The sequence below is a fragment of the Dasypus novemcinctus genome, chromosome 15 (genome assembly GCF_030445035.2).
Source record: "Dasypus novemcinctus isolate mDasNov1 chromosome 15, mDasNov1.1.hap2, whole genome shotgun sequence".
NCBI lineage: Eukaryota > Metazoa > Chordata > Mammalia > Cingulata > Dasypodidae > Dasypus > Dasypus novemcinctus.
This window is the reverse complement of record NC_080687.1, coordinates 10,552,492-10,569,772: the sequence shown is the minus strand read 5'-3', so window position 1 is coordinate 10,569,772 and position 17,281 is coordinate 10,552,492. Positions and strand designations below refer to the sequence as shown.

Genomic DNA, 17,281 nt, shown 5'->3' with positions numbered 1-17,281 from the left:
TGGGATATCAGCATCAGAGACCAAATTTTTTTCTACAGCAACAGGGTCAAGCCTTGCAAATGAAGAGTCACTTCAAAATGTGTGTGTGCGTGTGTCATCTATAGTATTTTCATCATGAATAGGGTTAGATTATTTGAAGAGCCTAATCTACCTGCCCACACTTAGAAAATGTGGAAATTGCAACAGGCCACTGGTAGGGCTAGTAGCTTAAGAGAACTCCCCAGTGCCAGGAAGGAAACTTTTGGACTGTTGGTCTGGTCCTCTGACATCAAAAATTAAGACTTTCACCAGAAAGGAAGGAGATAAAGACCCCAACCTGAGGAGGAAGGCAGGGAACCCACCCAGCTAAGAGCCAAAGGGCACATACTCCAGCCTAGAGTTGGGTTCAGAGAGGAAGTCTCTTAATGAGCTGCTCAGCCACAGAGCTTCCTGCCTCAACAGATGCCTAGCTTGGTTCTCCTTGGGGAGAGGCTGAGAGAGGAAGCTTTCCTGTGGGGATCCACGAGAGCTGCAGCCCTCAAGCTGGAGTCCACATCTTCTATGGTTATTCCACCGAGTTCTCACCTTTTGCTCATGCTGGGATCTTGCACCTGCACCTTGAACCCCCCAGCTATTTCCATCTGCCGGTCAACTCTCACCACCTTCTGTAGGTCCTGTGTCCCAAAGAGGGTGCGTTCCAGGAGGACATTCCTGAGTACTCTGGCTGCCCAGACCTCTCTCTCCTTTGTCTCCTATAGAACGTAGAGTTCTGAATTGTTCCCTTGTACTTTCTTGTTTAGAGACTGTAGCAAATGGCAAATGGATGTTTTTAGTCAATTAAGTGCTTGTTTAAAAAGCAAATATAATGACAAGTGTACAAGTTGGGAATGCTTTTGGTTGCAAATAACAGTGTACACAACAAATAGTGATTTAAGCAATAAAGATAAAATTCCACTATCTCCCATAGTAAGGGTTCTGGGAAAGGCAGTTCCAGGTTGGATGTAGCAATTCAACAATATTTGGAAGAACCCAGACAGGCCTGCTCTGTCTTCCTGCCTTGTCATCTGTCACAAGGATGCTGCTGCTGCTTGTATAACTGCATTTATGGCAGGAAGTGGGCAAAGAGTCTTCTCCTTACTTGGCCCTATCTTTATACTGAATAAGAAAAACTTTCCCAGGAGCCATGTAGCAGAATCGCCTTTATATCTTGTTGGCCAGAACTGGGTCACATGCCAGCCCTTAGACCAATTACTGGCAAAGGGAAAGAAAGCTCACACGAGTGGCTGAAGCCCATCGGGATTAATCCCCTCCCTCCTGCCAGCCCCTCCCTCCAGTGGGCAGGGACCCCTCTCCTGGTGGAGATGATCTTTCCCCTCCCACATCCCCAAGTAATATCAGGATTCTGTTAGCAGTGAAAGAGGTAACAAATTCGTTTTTGTGTGAGCAAAACCAGTGTCAGCCATAGTGAGCATAAGAAGAGTCGTTGATGAGTGACACATAAGAGCCATGAAAATTTGCCTTCTTAAAATACTGCATGCATCATGTCACTTCCTGTGTTAAAACTACAAAGTACCCATATTCCATCTAGTAGAGTGGACAAAGCAGTGGTCTTAACTTGGAATCAGAAGAACTGAATTAGAGGCCTGAGCAGCATGAGGGCAAGTCAAACCCATTTCCTGAGCCAGTAATTTGTAAAAAATAAATGAGTGGGATTTGCTTCATACTTTTCCGTTCTAGTATTGTTTGGTTTTCAAGGTATTCTCAAATCAGACTAGACATGAATATTTTATTGTATTTTCCACTGTTATTCCTGTTGAGATTCTAACTTCCTTTAAGCTAGCCTTTTTACTGTCCCAGAACACACCATGCTTTTCATTCATTCATTCATTCACTAATTCCACAGGCATTCATTGAATGCCAACCAAGTTCTAGGTATTGGGACATATAACCAGAATATAAGCAGACACTTTCTATGCTAATTACTCCTCTCACTTACAATGATCTTTTGGCCTCTTCTCCAGTTTTTGGGATCCTCAGTACTATAATAAAACCTAATGTTTGTGAAGTTGAAAAATCACTTTAGAGACTGAATTGTGGCAAACTGGCAGAGTGGAAAGCTCCAAGAATCAGTCCCTCCACCAGAACAACTAATGAACTTGCAGGACCTGTCTGAATCAAATATTTTGAAACTCTGGAGTCTAGGAGAACACTGTGCAGTTCCCAAAGAAGAGCAGGAGAAAAATATTGGTAAACTGAGATGAATACTGATGAATTTCACTCTACAAGCAGTGGCTACCATCCCTTATCCAGTGGCCTCATGGAAGGCAGCAGTGGGTCCTTGTTTTAGTTTGCCAAAGTTGCTGATGCAAAGAACCAGAAATGGGTTGACTTTTATAAAGGGAACTTTATTTGGGTAAAAGCTAATAGCTTTAAGCTGTGAAATGTTCAAATCAAGGCATCAACAGAGATTATTTCTCACCAAAGACAGCTGCCGTTGATTGTGGTGTGTTACAACGTGGTAAAGCAAGATGGCAGGTGATCTCTGCTGGGGTTTCTGCCTTCCCCTCCAAAATCTACCATCTCCTGGAGCTCAGCTGTGGGCCACCAGGCAGAGGGCTTATCTTGTTCTGGGCCTCATCTCTCAGTCTCTGAGGGCTTCTCTGTTTTTCTGTAGGTGTAGACAAACCTCTCTCACATGGCTGGGTCAAATGGCAGTCCTCCATTTTCCTGTGTGTGTCTCTTTCTGTGTCTCTCTTTTTTTAAAGATTTCTTTTCCCCCCTTCCCCTCCTCCCTCCCTGCTGTTTTTTTGCTGTTTGTGTTTGTCTTCTCATTTTCTCTCCTTTAGGATTCACCGGGATTTGATCCTGGAGACCTCTGATGGGGAGAGAGGTTCCCTGTCAATTGCGCCACCTCAGTTCCTGATCGCTGCTGCGCTTTACCTTGACTCTCCCCTTGTCTCTCTTTTGATGCATCATCATCTTGCTGCATTACTAACTTGCATGGGGCACTGACTCACCACGTGGGCACTCGCATGGATACTCGTGCAGGTACTGGCTTATGATGCAGGCACTCGTGCTGGCACTGGCTTGCTGTGTGGGCATGCTTTCTCCTCTTCTTTTTCACCAAGAGGCCCCAGGGATCGAACCCACGTCCTCCCGTATGGTGGGTGGAAGTTCTATCACTTGAGCCACATCGCTTCCCTCTGTGTCTCTTATATCTGACCCAGCAAGAAGGCAGAGGCTCAACCTAAGCCATGCCTCACTGACATAATCTAATCAAAAGAGTTTCACACCCATAGGAATGGAATAGTTAAAAAACATAACTTTTCTCTTTTTGGGATTCACCAATTTCAAACTGTCATAGTCCTTATGCCTAGCTTCTGGTGCAATTTGCTGGTGCCAGAGTGGTATATAAAGATCTACTTCCCCAAGATCTGTGGTGTGCAGTATGATCCTTGCTCACTGCTTCTGATTAGCTATTCTGGAGCACAGTGGGGAGTTGAAGACCACAATAACTGAAATGAAAAATTCCCTGGAGGGTTTCAACAGCAGATTGGAGCTGACAGAAGAATCAGTGAACCTGAAAACAAAACAATTAAAGTGAATCAGGCTGAGGAGAAGAAAGAAAAAAGAATTAGAAAATGGAAAAGAGCCTAAGAGATGTGTGGGACACCATCAAGAGAGCCAATATATGCATTATGGGAGTCCCAAAAGGAGAAGAAAGAAAAGGGCAAAAGAAATATTCAAAGAAATAATGACAGAAAATTACCCAAGCTTAGTAAAAGATGTGAATATCCACATCTAAGAAGCTCAATGAACACCAAACAGGCTAATCTCAAAGATAAATACACCGAGGCACATTTTAGTCAAACTCTCTTATGAAGGACAAGAAGAGAATTCTGAAAGCTGAAAGAAGGAAGCAACATGTTATAAGGGAGTCCCATTTAGATTAAGTGTTGATTTCTCATCAGAAACCATGGAGGCAAGAAGGCAGTGTGATGAAATACTTTAAAAAAGGCAGAAAAAAAAAACCAATTTCCTACCAAGAATTTCATAAATGGTGAGACTTTCTTGCAAAAATGAGGGAGAGATTGAAGACATTCCCAGATAATCAAAAGCTGAGGGAGTTTGTTGCCACTAGACCTTCCCTACAGGCAATACTAAGGAAGTTCTTCAGAATGAAAGGAAAGGACACTAGACAGTGGATCGAAGCAACAGAAAGAAAAGCCTCCAAAAAAGGTGAACATATGAGTAACCATAAGTGCTAGCACTTATGATATTGCATTTTTTGGTATGCAACTCCACTTTTTACTTCCTACAGGTCCAAAAATGCAATGCATAAACAGTAATGATAAATCTATGATTTGGGAAATACAATGTATAAAAATATAATTTGTAACAAGTTAAACAAAAGGGGGGGGCAGCAGGGTACAGGAATAGGGTAGGTATATGATATTGAAGTTAAGTTAGTTTCAAATCAAACATGGTTGTTATAGATTCAGGATATTACATTTTAGCTGGAACCACAAAAACAAATATTGAAAATGTACGCAGATGGGAAGTAGGCCTGGCTCAACTGACAGAGCATCTGCCTACCATATGGGAGGGTCCAGGGAGCGATACCCAGGGCCTCCTGACCCATGTGGTGAGCTGGCCCATGTGCAGAGCTGCCACGTGCAAGGAGTGCCGTGCCACTCAGGGGTGCCCCCCACACAAGGAGTGCACCCTGCAAGGAGAGCTGCCCCACGTGAAAAGAACACAGCCTGCTCAGGAGTGGCATCACACACGTGGAGAGTTGACACAACAAGATGATGCAACAAAAAAGAGATACAGTTTCCTGGTGCCACCATGGGTGCAAGCAGACACAGAAGAATACTCAGCAAGTGGATACAGAGAGCAGACAATGGGGTGGGGGGGAAGGGAAGGGAAGAGAAAGAAAATAAAATAAATCTTTAAAAAATATATGCAGAAAAAAAAAATAAGGGGCTCAAAATGGCATAGTATGAAGACTCAAATATCATCAAAGTAGACATTAGTGGAAGAATTGAGGGGCACTAAAGGTATAAGGTTTACAAACACCATGTACCAAAGTGGCAGAAAAAAAGTCCTGCATATCAGTAGTTACTTTAAATGTAAATGGGTTAAACTTGCCATTCAAAAGGCAGAAAATGGGGAACAGATGTAGCTCAAGTGGTTGAGTGCCTGCTTCCCATGTATGAGGTCCCAGGTTCAATCCCCAGTACCCTCTAAATACAAACAAACAAACAAACAAAAAACAAACTCTCATTGGGAAGCAGATGTAGCACAGTGATTGGGTGCCTGCTTCCCAGGTACAAGATCCTGGATTCAATTCTTGGTACCTCTTTTAAAAAATGGCAGAGATTGGCGGTTGGATAAAAAAGCTTGTCCCAATCATATGCTGCTTATAAGAGACTCACCTTAAATTCAAAAACACTGGTAAGCTGAAAGTGAAAGGATGGGGGAAAATGACATGCAAATAATAAGAGCTGGGGTAGCTATACTAATAACAGAGAAAATAGAGGCTTTAAGTAAAAAACATTCAGGAGGGACAAAGAAGGTCATTGTATACTGCTAAAGGGATTGATTCTGCAAAAAGACATAACAATTATGAATATTTATGTACCTAGTGGCAGAGCCCCAAAGTATATGAAGCAAATATTGATTGGTTTGAAGGGAGATATAGTTATATATTAATAGTAGGGACTTCAATATGCCACTTTCAATAAAGGATAGAACATCTAGACAGAAGATCAATAAGGAAATACAAGATTTGAATGATACCATAAACCAACTAGACCTAATATACATATATAGAACACTTGACCCAACAGCAGCAAAATGAACATTCTTCTCTAGTGCCTATGGATCATTATCCAGGATAAACCATGCGTTAAGTCACAAAACAAGTCTCAATACATTAAAAAATATCAAAATCATACCCTGTATCTTCTCTGACCACAGTGGAATGAAGCTAGAAATCAATAACAGAGGGAGAACTGGAAAATTCACAGATATGTGGAAATGAAACAACACTCAACCAACCAATGGGTCAAAGAAGAAACCAAAAGTGAAATAAGCAAATAGCCTGAGGTAAATGAAAACACATCATACCAAAACTTATACGATTCAGCAAAAGCAGTGCTGAGGGGGAAATTCATAGTTATAAATGCTTACATTTAAAAAGAAGAAAGATCTCAAATCAGAGACCAATCTCAGAGAAGAACAAACTAAACCCAAAGTGAGCAGAAGGAAGGAAATAAGACCAGAGTAGAAATAAATGAAATAGAGAATTTTAAAAAATAATAAAATCAACAAAACCAAAATTTGGTTCTTTGCAAGAACAATAAAATCGAGAAACCCAAAGCTAGGTTGACAAAGAGAAATGAGTCTTCAAAAATCCTATTCACAATGGAGTCCACTCCTTAACTAATACAGTGTCTTAACAGTTTCTATTTACAAATGGGTTCACAACTATAGGAGCAAGGATTAAGATGTGAGCATGCCTTTTGCTGGGGACATGACTCAATCTCCAAAAGTGGTATGGGCATACTTTTAGTAATATTTTACTATCAAAGGATATTAAAGATGAGAACAACCATTTCTGGACAGATTACCATGGTCTTGGCATCAAACCAGGGATGCCATAAACACAATTTTGAATCAAAGAGAAGCTCAGTGATTTGCACAAGATCACACTCAAGGAGGTGGCAGAACAAGAACTCAAACCCAAGTTCTTTGTCCTCTGCTACATGGCAGTGGAATCCACAGTCTTTCCATCCTGAAGTCAACGCCATGAAGAATAACTGGCGTCAGCTCCCACAAACCATCCCTTGGCCTCCAACAGACTCAGACTTTGAGCTGGGTGGCTCATGGGTCAAATACCCTATGGCATTTTTATCTTCACATGTTTTAAGAGGTAGCATCTTCCCATTAATAACACCTTGCATTACTGTGGTCTATTTGTTACAACTGATGAAACATTATTATAATGGTACTATTTACTATAGTCCATGATTTACTTTAGGGTTCACTGTCCAAAAATAACTATTTTATGCTTGTCAAAATCTATTAATAGCAAACAACAAAGATGTTATTGTGTTTTATTTTTGCATAAATGAAATACTGGGATTAGAAAGACAGAAATAAAAAAGGAGGTAACATCTTCGAAATTATTGCCAGGAGGACACTGATGTGTTCTCTATCTCAAAGAGATGTTATCAAGAGGTGGATTCAGCTCTAAGTTAGGATACAAAGATGACTTCTTGATTCTGCAGATTTTTCATTCACCAAATATGAATGACTACTGTGAATCATTTGTCCTACAAGATCTTTAAAATCCAAATAATAAATAAAAATATATTTTAAAAAATCCAGATAAGTGGTCTTTTCTCTTGAATAGTTTAGGTCAGAAGTTTATAAACTATGTTTCTGGAAAACTCTGGTCTCCAGGAATTGGACCAATGTTTTAAGAGAAATTTCAAGAAAATATTAAATTAATGGAAGCTTCTTTTCTATCTATAATTTTTATATCAAATTTTTCTCGTAACTTTGATACCTGTCCTCCATGTAGTTATATAATGATCTAGGTGTGAGATGGCATAAAATTTTAGTCTAAAAGTATGTATTTACTGACTAGAGGCAGCCTGGCGGAGGTTAAAATCATGGTTGTTGGTGCTGGCAGCCTGGGCCCACGTGCCAGCTCGGTTATTTCCTAGCTGGATGATCCTGGACTGGTGGCCACTCACCAGGGGAAGCTGAAGCTTCTGGCTGCCTTCCCCAAGGCCCTGGAGCCAATTTGCTCTCATGCTTTTGTATTCCTTTACTTAAAGGAGGTCTCCAAATGGGTGATCATGTCTGGCTCCACAAAAGGTGGATTCTCTGCATGGCACATACACCACCTTTCTTCACTTCCGTTTACTCATCTATAAATGAGGATAATAGCCTGACTTCATAGAGCTGTTGTGAGGACGATATGGGCTAATCTATGAAAAGTGAGGAGCACACTTAGTGACACGCAGAATGTACTCAATGAGTGTGAGGCAACAGAAGGAGATAGATTTCAGGTGCCGCCAAGAATGCAAGCGGACACAGAAGAACACACAGCAAATGGAAACAAGAGGGCAGAAAAATGGGGAGGGTGGGGAAGGAGAGAGAAATGAATAAAATAAATCTTTAAAAAAAAAATACCACAAGAAAAGAAAACTGGGAAGCGGATGTGGTTCTTGGCAGCGTCATTATTACATTTATTGTTTTAATGTTGGCATGTTATTCAAAGTGCGCCCAGAGAACTTTGTGATACTAGGGTTTGCCATGTCTGTCCATGGCTCAGAACCCCTGCCTTGTGTGGGGGGTGGTAGGGGATGGGAGATGTCCATCTCCTCGGAGGAAATGGCTATGGACTGCTTGATAGCTTTGATTCTTTTGAATCATGTAGGCTTAAGATAACCTGGGGTAACGGTCGTTAGTTATTGTGATATAGAATTCCTTTGAATATGCGAGGCCAAGATTATAAGAAAATAAAAATATTATTGCAGCTGTCCTTTGGGTATAATAGTATTAATAAAATACTGACTATATGAAGCTAGAGAGCATAGGCAGTGTTTTTCAAAACAGGCTGTATTTGCATTTTAGGAAGAAAGAAACCTTCGTTAGAACTGTTTTTGCAAGGTCTTTAGCATTCTTAAATGCCAGGAGTGAGCTGCTTACCTCCATCCCTGCCACAGGTATATAGTCCAAATATCCCCTAGTGGGTCCATATCACCCCTGGTTGGTAAGTAAAGGCAAGGGTGTATTTTTGCTTTAAAAAAAAGAAGATATTTAATTTATTTATTCCTTCCCACCCCCTCATTGTTTGTGCTCACTGTCTGCTCTCTGTGTCCATTTTGCTGTGTGTTCTCTGTGTCTGTCTTCTCTTCTTAGGAGGTACTGGGAATCGAACCTGGGACCTCCCATGTGGGAGAGAGGTGCTCAATTCCCTGAGCCACCTCAGCTCCCTGCTCCACTGGGTCTCTCGTTATGATTCCTCTTTATGTCATCTTGTTACGTCATCTTGCTGCATCAGCTTGCCGTGCCTGTCCACCATGCCATCTCGCTGTCTTGCTGGCCTTCTCCAGGAGGCACTGGGAACCAAACCTGACCTCCCATGTGGTAGGCGGGAGCTCAATCACTTGAGCCACATCTGCTTCCCCAAGGGTGTGTTTTGATTCCAAATGTCCCACTGTACTTTATGTAATTTAGTAGAAGAAAGATGTGCCATTTTAACGCTCTTATGGTAATGTCCCTGGACTTTAAAGGGACACTGAGAGTGAAGTGGGTATGGGTATGTATGTATGTACGGCTGTTAGAAGGAAGGAGAAAGAAATCAGAACAGCCCTTTAGTGGCAAAATACAAGCACAGGAGCTATTGATATGAACAGATGCCTTTGCTGGTTTCAAAAGCAAATTTTCGTTTCTTGATTCACTAATTCAAGGGTATTACCAACTTGACTTTTCCTTATTTCTAGGATTCACAGAAATCTAAGATCTAATTTTGTTCAGAATTTCCCAGGGTCTTCCAGAAGAGGTGCAACTAGATATTACTATAAAGTGAAAACTTACAAGATATGTTAATACCATCCAAAGTGATCTACAGATTCAATATAATTCCTATCAAAATTTCAGCAGCCTTTTTTGCAGAAATGGAAAGTTCGATTCTCAAATTCACAGAGAATCTGAGTGAGGCCAGGATAGCTTCACTTAGAAAAAAGTGTGAACAGATCTGCAAGCTGACGTATTTGCTGTGCAGTCAACATGACCCAAATAACTAAAACCATAAAACTCCTAGAAGAAAACATAGGGGTAAGTCTTCATGGCCTTGGATTTGACAATGGATTCTTACACATGACACCAAAATCATGAAGAGCAAAAGAAAAAAAAAACTAGACTTCATCAAAATTTAAAAATTTGTGCAAAGGACATTATCAAGAAACAGACAACCTACAGAACAAGAGAGTATAGTTACAAGTCATATATCTAAGTGTACAATATCCAGAATACATAAAAAACCACTACAGCTCAGCAACAAAAAGTCAAACAACTCAATTTTAAAGTGGTCAAAAGACTTGAATAGACATTTCTCCAGACAAGACATACAAATGGCTAATACGCACATGAAAAGTGCTCAATATCACTCACCATGAGGAAAATGCAAACCTAAACTGCAATGAGATACCACTTCACACTAACTAGGATGGCTAGTACTTTTAAAAATGGAAAATAAGTACTGGCAAAAAAATGGAGAAAGTGGAACCCTTGAATGTTGCTGGTAGGAATGTAAAACAGTGCAGCCACTGTGGAAAAGTTTGGTGGTTCCTCATAGAATTACCATATGACCTGGTAATTCCACTTTTAGGAATACACCCAAAAGAATTGAAAGCAAGGACTCAGATAGATACTTGTACACCAGTTTTTATAGCAGCATTAGCAAAAGCCAAAAGGTGGAAACAACTCAAGTGTCCGTCCACAGATGAATGGATAAATAAAATGTGGTACATATACACAATGGAATATTACTCAGCCTTACAGAGGAATGAGTGCTGATCATGCTACCACATGGTTGGGCCTTGAAAACATTATGCTAAGTGAGAAAAACACATGAAAGGACAAATAGTGTATGCCTCTACTCATATGAAATATCTAGAATAAGCAAATTCCAAGAGACAGAGGGTTGATTAGCAGTTACCAGGGACATACAGATGCGGGGATGGGAGGTCACTGCCTAATGAGTACAGAGATTCTGTTTGGGGTGATGGGTAAGTTTTGTTAACACACAAACTGTGCACGTAGTTAATGCCACTGCATTGTACACTTAGACAGGGTTTAGAGGGCAAACTTGGTTATTTATTTGTTACCACAATGAAAATTTAAAAACAACAATACAAAATGTCAGTATGCATTATAAATACAAAAGAGAGAGGACATATATGGGAAGCCACTGAAATGAGAAGAGGAAAACAGTTACTTGAAAGTGGTGAGTAACTGAGCCCTGAAAGAGAACTATTACATTTTAGACCCAGTTCTGCTTTGGGAGACTGCACGTATGCTCAGCGCGCAAGGCTGACGTAATACTGACTCATAATCTTGTTCACACAAATTGCACTGAATTCCAGTGGGTAAGCAGCAGTTATTAACACTCTCATTCATCTTGGGACCTTTCTTTACTGAGCCTCTTTTTTCCCATAAAATTCTTTTCTACATTTGCCTAGATTGTTTTGTCTACAAAATGAGGAGAACGTAAAGGAATTTTTAGTGTCTTGGACCCAGAGGAGGACTCCATTGTGCCAGAATAGCTCTTTCAGAGCCCAAAACCAACCTGGTCAAGTAAGAAGAGCGGCAGAGGAAGTGGGGTGGCTGGAGTTTTAGTTTTTTTTTTTTTAAAGATTTATTTATTTCTCCTCCCCCTTCCCCACCATTGTCTGCTCTCTGTCCGTTTGCTGTGTGTTCTTCTGTGTCTGCTTATATTCTCATTGTGTCTCTTGTGGCATCATCTTGCTGCGCCAGTTCTCCACTCCTGTGCGGAGCGACACTCCTGCATGGGGTGGCATTCCTGTGTGGGGCGGCACTACCGTGTGGGCCGGTACTCCACGTGGGCCAGCTCGCCGCGCAGGCCAGCTCGCCTTCACCAGGAGGCCCTGGGCATCTAACCCTGGACCTCCTATATGTAAACAGGAGGCCAACTACTTGAGCCACATCCGTATCCCAAGTTTTACCTTTTACATGTGTAACTTATTACACACATGCTATACTCTCAAACTCAGTGAATCTTACTTATGGGAGTCTAGTCATTTGAAAATTTAAGGTATCACCACTCACTTGGTGGCAGATTGCTTCAAATACTGGCAGATTAGCCAGGAGGAGATAGAGACTTGGCAACTGGACTTGGAAATCCAAACCTGCAAGACAAATGTCAACATCATTGTTATTTTAAGCCTAGTCATTCCACGTTTCTACTTTTTAAGGAGCCATAGCCATGGCCCTCTACTGATTTTTTTAGATTTTATTTTAACCTGCCTCCTTCCAGAAAGGTTTTGCGCTTGTCCCTGGTTTTGGTGGGGGGAGTGGTCTAGTACGTAGCAAGATGAAGCACGTGAAGAAGAGTAAGGCCCTGGTGAGGGAGCAGGACAAGGTGGCTCAGCTGCAGAGGCTCCCGTCAGGAGGAGATCTACATGTCATCAGAATCTTGGCTCCAGGGACAGGTTATTTGCCAGCGATGGGCAAAGGGGCCTCCGATGAAGTGACAGGAAATGTGAAGATCTCATAGGAAAGTGGTAGGCAGGGGGTGTCTGGGAGGGCTTCAATCAGGCCCGGCCTCAGGACCGAGTTCTAGAAGAGGGAAGTGGCCCCAGGAGAAGCCTGGGCATGACACCCCGATAGGAATTTGCAGGCAGTGGAAGGAGAGGAAAAGACCAGGACAGTGCCCAGTAGTAAAGATGGGGTCATGGAAGACAGAGTGGGATACCAAGTAGCAAGGGATGGCTTGCTTGTTAAGTCCCTGAACTAATTTATTTCTTATAGATGCCTATTTAATGGAGACAGAGAGCAGCTTTACTGATATGTTTCCATAACTGATGAAGAAAATAAAATATTCATCTTTAGGAACAAAAGTTAAGCCAGCCTGAGTATTCGACTGGAAGACAAGCTGAAATGTAGCTTGTCTGCATTTGCAACATCTAAGGGGCTCTGAAATCCTCTCAGCCGACGGTTATCAAGGGAGCTCCGCAAGTCAAAAAGCCCCCATTTGTCTAGTGTAAATTCTGGCCAATTCTTTTGTGAGAAGATTGGGGGGGGGGGGAGCCCTGCCTTTGTGGGGATCAGGAAGGCAAGGTGGAACGGCGACAGGCTTGTGGGCAGAGCAGCCTTAGGTACCTGAAGCTGCCGGGTTCGGCAGCTATTTCTACTGAGAGCAGAGGCTTAAAACCTTCCACCCTTATCCCCCAGTGCTGAACGTTTCATCTTTGCAAAGTTTTTTTCTTTCTAGTTCACAGAGCATGGAGCATGCTCAGAGAGGTTTTTTTAATACGCTGGTGATGGGGAACGTTCCATCCTGAATAGCCCCCACCCATCCCCGCGCTAATGGGCGAGCCCTTGCCTGTGGTGGCAATTCTTCTGAGAGGAAAGTCTGAGGAACCTGACCTCAAAGATACAACCCTCTCTAGTAGAATCCCCTTCTCCACTGGAGAAGGCACATCCATGGAACGCCATGGGAAAACTGCCGCTGGTCACGTTACGTAGCTGCATGGTGACCTCTGGCTTCTGACTGTTTCACAAAGGCTCATCCGCACTGTCGTCCTCAGACATTTATTGCTTGATGCCTACGCGCGGGCAAACCCTGCTGGGCCTGGAGACCCCGCGGTCCTCCAAGGCCCACCAGCTGCTGCGACCCACATCGGAAAGGGCAGAGATCGACTGGGATCGGGTGCAGCTGGAGTTGCACACCGTGCCAAAGAGCCGCGGCCACTCTGCTTCCGGGGACAGCCAGTATTTTGGCAAAAACAAGGAGGACCCTCCCAGGAAGGCAAAAGCCCAGCACTGCGGGGTTTTGCACACTGTGCTGCCACAAGGCGCACTTCATCTTGGCTAACCGGAGGAGTCAGACAACTTTTTCATTATTAGGAAGTACTTACTGAGCAATTAGGATGCACTCAGTTTAAACCTCTTAGCTTGGTCCACCGATTTCTTCCCATTCCTACTTCTACAGACCACAAGTGTTAATCTCTTTTCCAAGCATAAATAAAAAATATAAGGAAACAAAAAATAGAGAGGGCATGATCAATCATTTTTTCATTCAAGAAGCACCAAGCAGCCTTAGCTTTTACCCATGGCCGACTCAGCTCAGTTGGGCAGCCGAGGTGGAGGAACGGAAGCAACTGGGGAGCAAAGCAATTAGAGGATGATTCTGCGCCTCCCAAAGAGTCCCAGAGGGTTCCTCTTAGTGCTTCCCTAAAGGATTTAAGTATTCCAGCATTGCTTTACCGACCACTAACTCTTGCAGCAGGGAGATGGAGGCGGCGTGGGTGTGGACGGCCAGGAATTAAGTAGCGGAGGTTTAAACAGAAGTGTTAGAATCCACTGCCAAGAACAGATCAATAATTGTAATAACTCTTATCCTTAGCCTACTGAGCCAGGAGAGAACATCCTCTAAGCAAGTTCTCAACATGCTCTAGTTTGATCTTACTATCAACTAGACAACGTGATAAACTCAAAATTGCAGGTTTTAAATTTGATGGGGTGTAGCATTTTTGAAAATTTAATTCACCCCAAATGTCTGTTCTGTGTCAAGTTTTGTCTGTTGCAAAAGAAAAAGAAAAAGAGGGAGAAGGAGAGGACCACCTAAAATGTATTTGAAATGTCATTTTGGTTTTCTTTCTCTCCAGATCCCTGTTCTGGAGCTGCAGCTACTGAACACATATATGTGTGTTTAATATATGTGTAGTGTATGTACACATGTGCAGTGTGCATGGCAGAGCGTGCGTATTATATATACACATAACTCCTATGTGAGTGTTTGGCAGTCAGATGTCCGTATTCCCAGCCTACGAGTGAAGATCAGGAGAGGGTGGTAGGGGTAGCTAGGAGAGGCACGACTTTCTATGTCTTTAATAAATGTTTATAAAGACAGAGCAGCTGCTACAAGGCCCTAGCTAGGCCTGCAAGACATGCAGAGATGAAGAGGCGCTTCCCTGCCTCCAGGATTTTGCAGTCTCCTGTTACTCTAAGAGACAAGGAACACCGCATAACTCAGGGCAAAGTGAGATGGATGCCAAACTAGAACAGGGGAATATTAACCAGCAGCTTTGTGGGTCTAACAATTCTTGGAAAGTGCGCACCTCACCGCCACCCAGGGCACTCACCCATTGCCCAAGCGTGGACTCCTTAGAGCAGAACTGGTCCCTCCCGAGGCAGGGGTTTCTGGGCAGTTGGATCCTCCTTGAGAGTTCCCCTCCAAATAGAAGGGAGCAGCGCGAGAGCTGAGCCTTGGCACGGGCGGCCCTGATTGCCCCTGGGAGAGGGTCACGGCTGAGACACCAGCGACAGCTCATTGTTTAGCACAGGAGAACTTCCTCCTTTGGCAGAGACGCGAGGCGTGAGCTGAGCGGGAAGGGGATGGGACCGGGACAGGAGCCCTTGGGATGGCGATGCTGCCGCTCCTTCCCCTCTCCGGGAGCTTGAGTTTCCCGGGGTGTGTGCGGATCCTCAATAAAAAGGGAAAAGCACGATCCAAGTTAATTTTCCAGTGCTGAGAGGAAATGCTGTTTCCTGCATCGTACAAAACTGGTGCCAACAAGACTGACACAGGAGCCCATTGTCCTGCTAACAATGTGGTGATGGGGGAAGGACGCCTGAGAAAACAGACCTTGGGGGCCGCTGTCAGCTTTTGATCTTTCCCCCTAAGTGGTGTGCGTGCTGCAGGGAGAGCCGAGCTGGGGCAGGCAGGGTTGCTGCCCCTTCGTCTCCCCAGATGTGCTCCTAGAGGTGACAGAGAGATCTGACTCCCTAAAACTTGCACACATAAGAAGGGAAGGAAAGGAAAAGGGAAAGTGAAGTGAAGGGAAAGGAAAATGAAAGGAAGGGAAGGAAATTAAGAGAAAGAAAAGGGAAAGAAAAAGAGAGAAAGAAGAGGAAAAGGAAAGGGAAGGAAATGAAAGAGAAGGGAGTGAAAGGAAAAGGAAGAAGGAAAGGGAGGGGAAGGAAAAGGAAAAGTGAGGGGAAGGAAAAGGAATGGAAGGGAAGGAAATGAAGAGAAAGAAAAGGGAAAGAAAATAAAAGAAAGGGAAAAAGGAAAGGGAAGGAAATGAAAGAGGACGGAATGAAAGGAAAAGGAAGGAAGGGAAGGGAGAGGAAGGAAAAGAAAAGGAAACTTAAGGAAAGGGAAGGAAGGCCCGGAAAGGAGAGGAAAAGGAAGAAGGGAAGGGGAGGGGAAGGGAAGGAAAAGATAAAGAGAGAAATCACCCCAACGTCGCTCGGATGTCTGGACCGCTCCCCCCCTCTTCCCCGGAAGCGGTGCCGCCCCCGCGGCGGGGGCCGGGGCTCAGGCTAAGCCCGCGGCGTCGGGGAGGCGAGGCGGACGGCCGTCCCCAGAGCTCCCCGAGAGCCCCGGGGCCGCGCGGGGCTGAGTCGGAGCCCGGGGGCCCGAGGCAGGGCGGGCGGCGGGGGGCGCCGGCCTCGGAGGGCTCCCGGCGGCGCGGGGGCGCGCGGGGCAGGCTTCACCTGAACGCCGGGGTCAGCGCCCCCGCCCGAGACCACGGCGCTGCGGGTGCGGGGGCCGCGGGTTCACGCCGGAGCCACGGGTCGCTCCCGCCCGCGCACGTAGGCGCGGGCTCGGGACGTGAAGTGCCCGCGCGGAGCGGCCCCGGCCCCGGGGGGCGCGGGCGGTAAACAGCCTCACAGGATGCGCGACACCCTGCGCTGTCACAGCGCCTCGCAGGAGAAGATAAAGCACTTCTGAGGAGCGCGGCGCGGCCTGTCCCTGTCCGGCCGCTGGGAGCCGCAAGTACACAGCCAGTGAGCCCGGGCGAGGCCACGCGCACCGGGCCACGCGCATGGGGCCACGCGCACCGGGCCACGCGCACCGGCCCCGGCGGCGTGCGCGCTCGGCCCTCGTGGGGCCTGGTGGGAAGCGGCGTCCCGGGCACCCCTTCTGGAGCGACGCGGCGGGGCTTTCTGGAAGAGGGGGCCGGAGAAGGATTTCCTGAGGAAGCAGCTCTTTTTCTAAGGTTTGCTCCTTGGGACAATGGCCGTCAGCAACCAGAAACCGCCCTCGGATCCGCGGTTCCATCTTGAAATTTCCATGGTCTGTTTCAACACTTGGCAGGATCAGGAGGGCACTGGGGAGGGTGGGGTAAAAAAAAAAAAAATCTAAACCCGGGAACTCTACGTATGGCCCATGCATACAATGGTACAATAACGTCATGGTGGAAAATGATCACTTAGCTCACCTGGCCGCCCTGGGGCGCTCTCGCCTGGAGTTGGAGGGATCTCCAAGCAGACACAGGCCAGTCCCCTTCTGATCCTCCCATGCTCTTCCGGGTTTCATTTGCTCCCTTGTGTGAAAGCTCAGCTGTGCCTAGACTTCGGGTCTCAAGCACTGCCCCTCTTCACAAGTCCAGCTCCAGGCACGCGTTTCCAACAGCTTTGTGGACACTGCCCGAATTGCACAAGAGATTTCTAGGGTGTTCATTCATTACCTAGGCACATTTTTAAAGTGCACTCCAGGAGCTCACTGTCTGCTTCACATTATTTTACC

The 17,281-nt window shown here is 44.9% G+C and overlaps 1 long non-coding RNA gene across 2 annotated transcripts; it reads right to left on the bottom strand.

Moving 5' to 3' along the window:
* Nucleotides 1-2,363: 2,363 nt before the first annotated feature.
* On the bottom strand, nt 2,364-16,036 carry LOC111764141 (uncharacterized). Of its 2 annotated transcripts, none has more exons than XR_009180833.1 (3): nt 14,889-16,036; nt 11,851-11,930; nt 2,364-3,559 (listed from the first exon to the last, which is right to left on the bottom strand). It is a non-coding gene; the product is annotated as an uncharacterized lncRNA (long non-coding RNA). The 2 variants fall into 2 exon arrangements; XR_011645788.1 differs by lacking the exon at nt 14,889-16,036 and adding an exon at nt 13,662-13,734.
* Between the last annotated feature and the right edge of the window lie 1,245 nt (nt 16,037-17,281).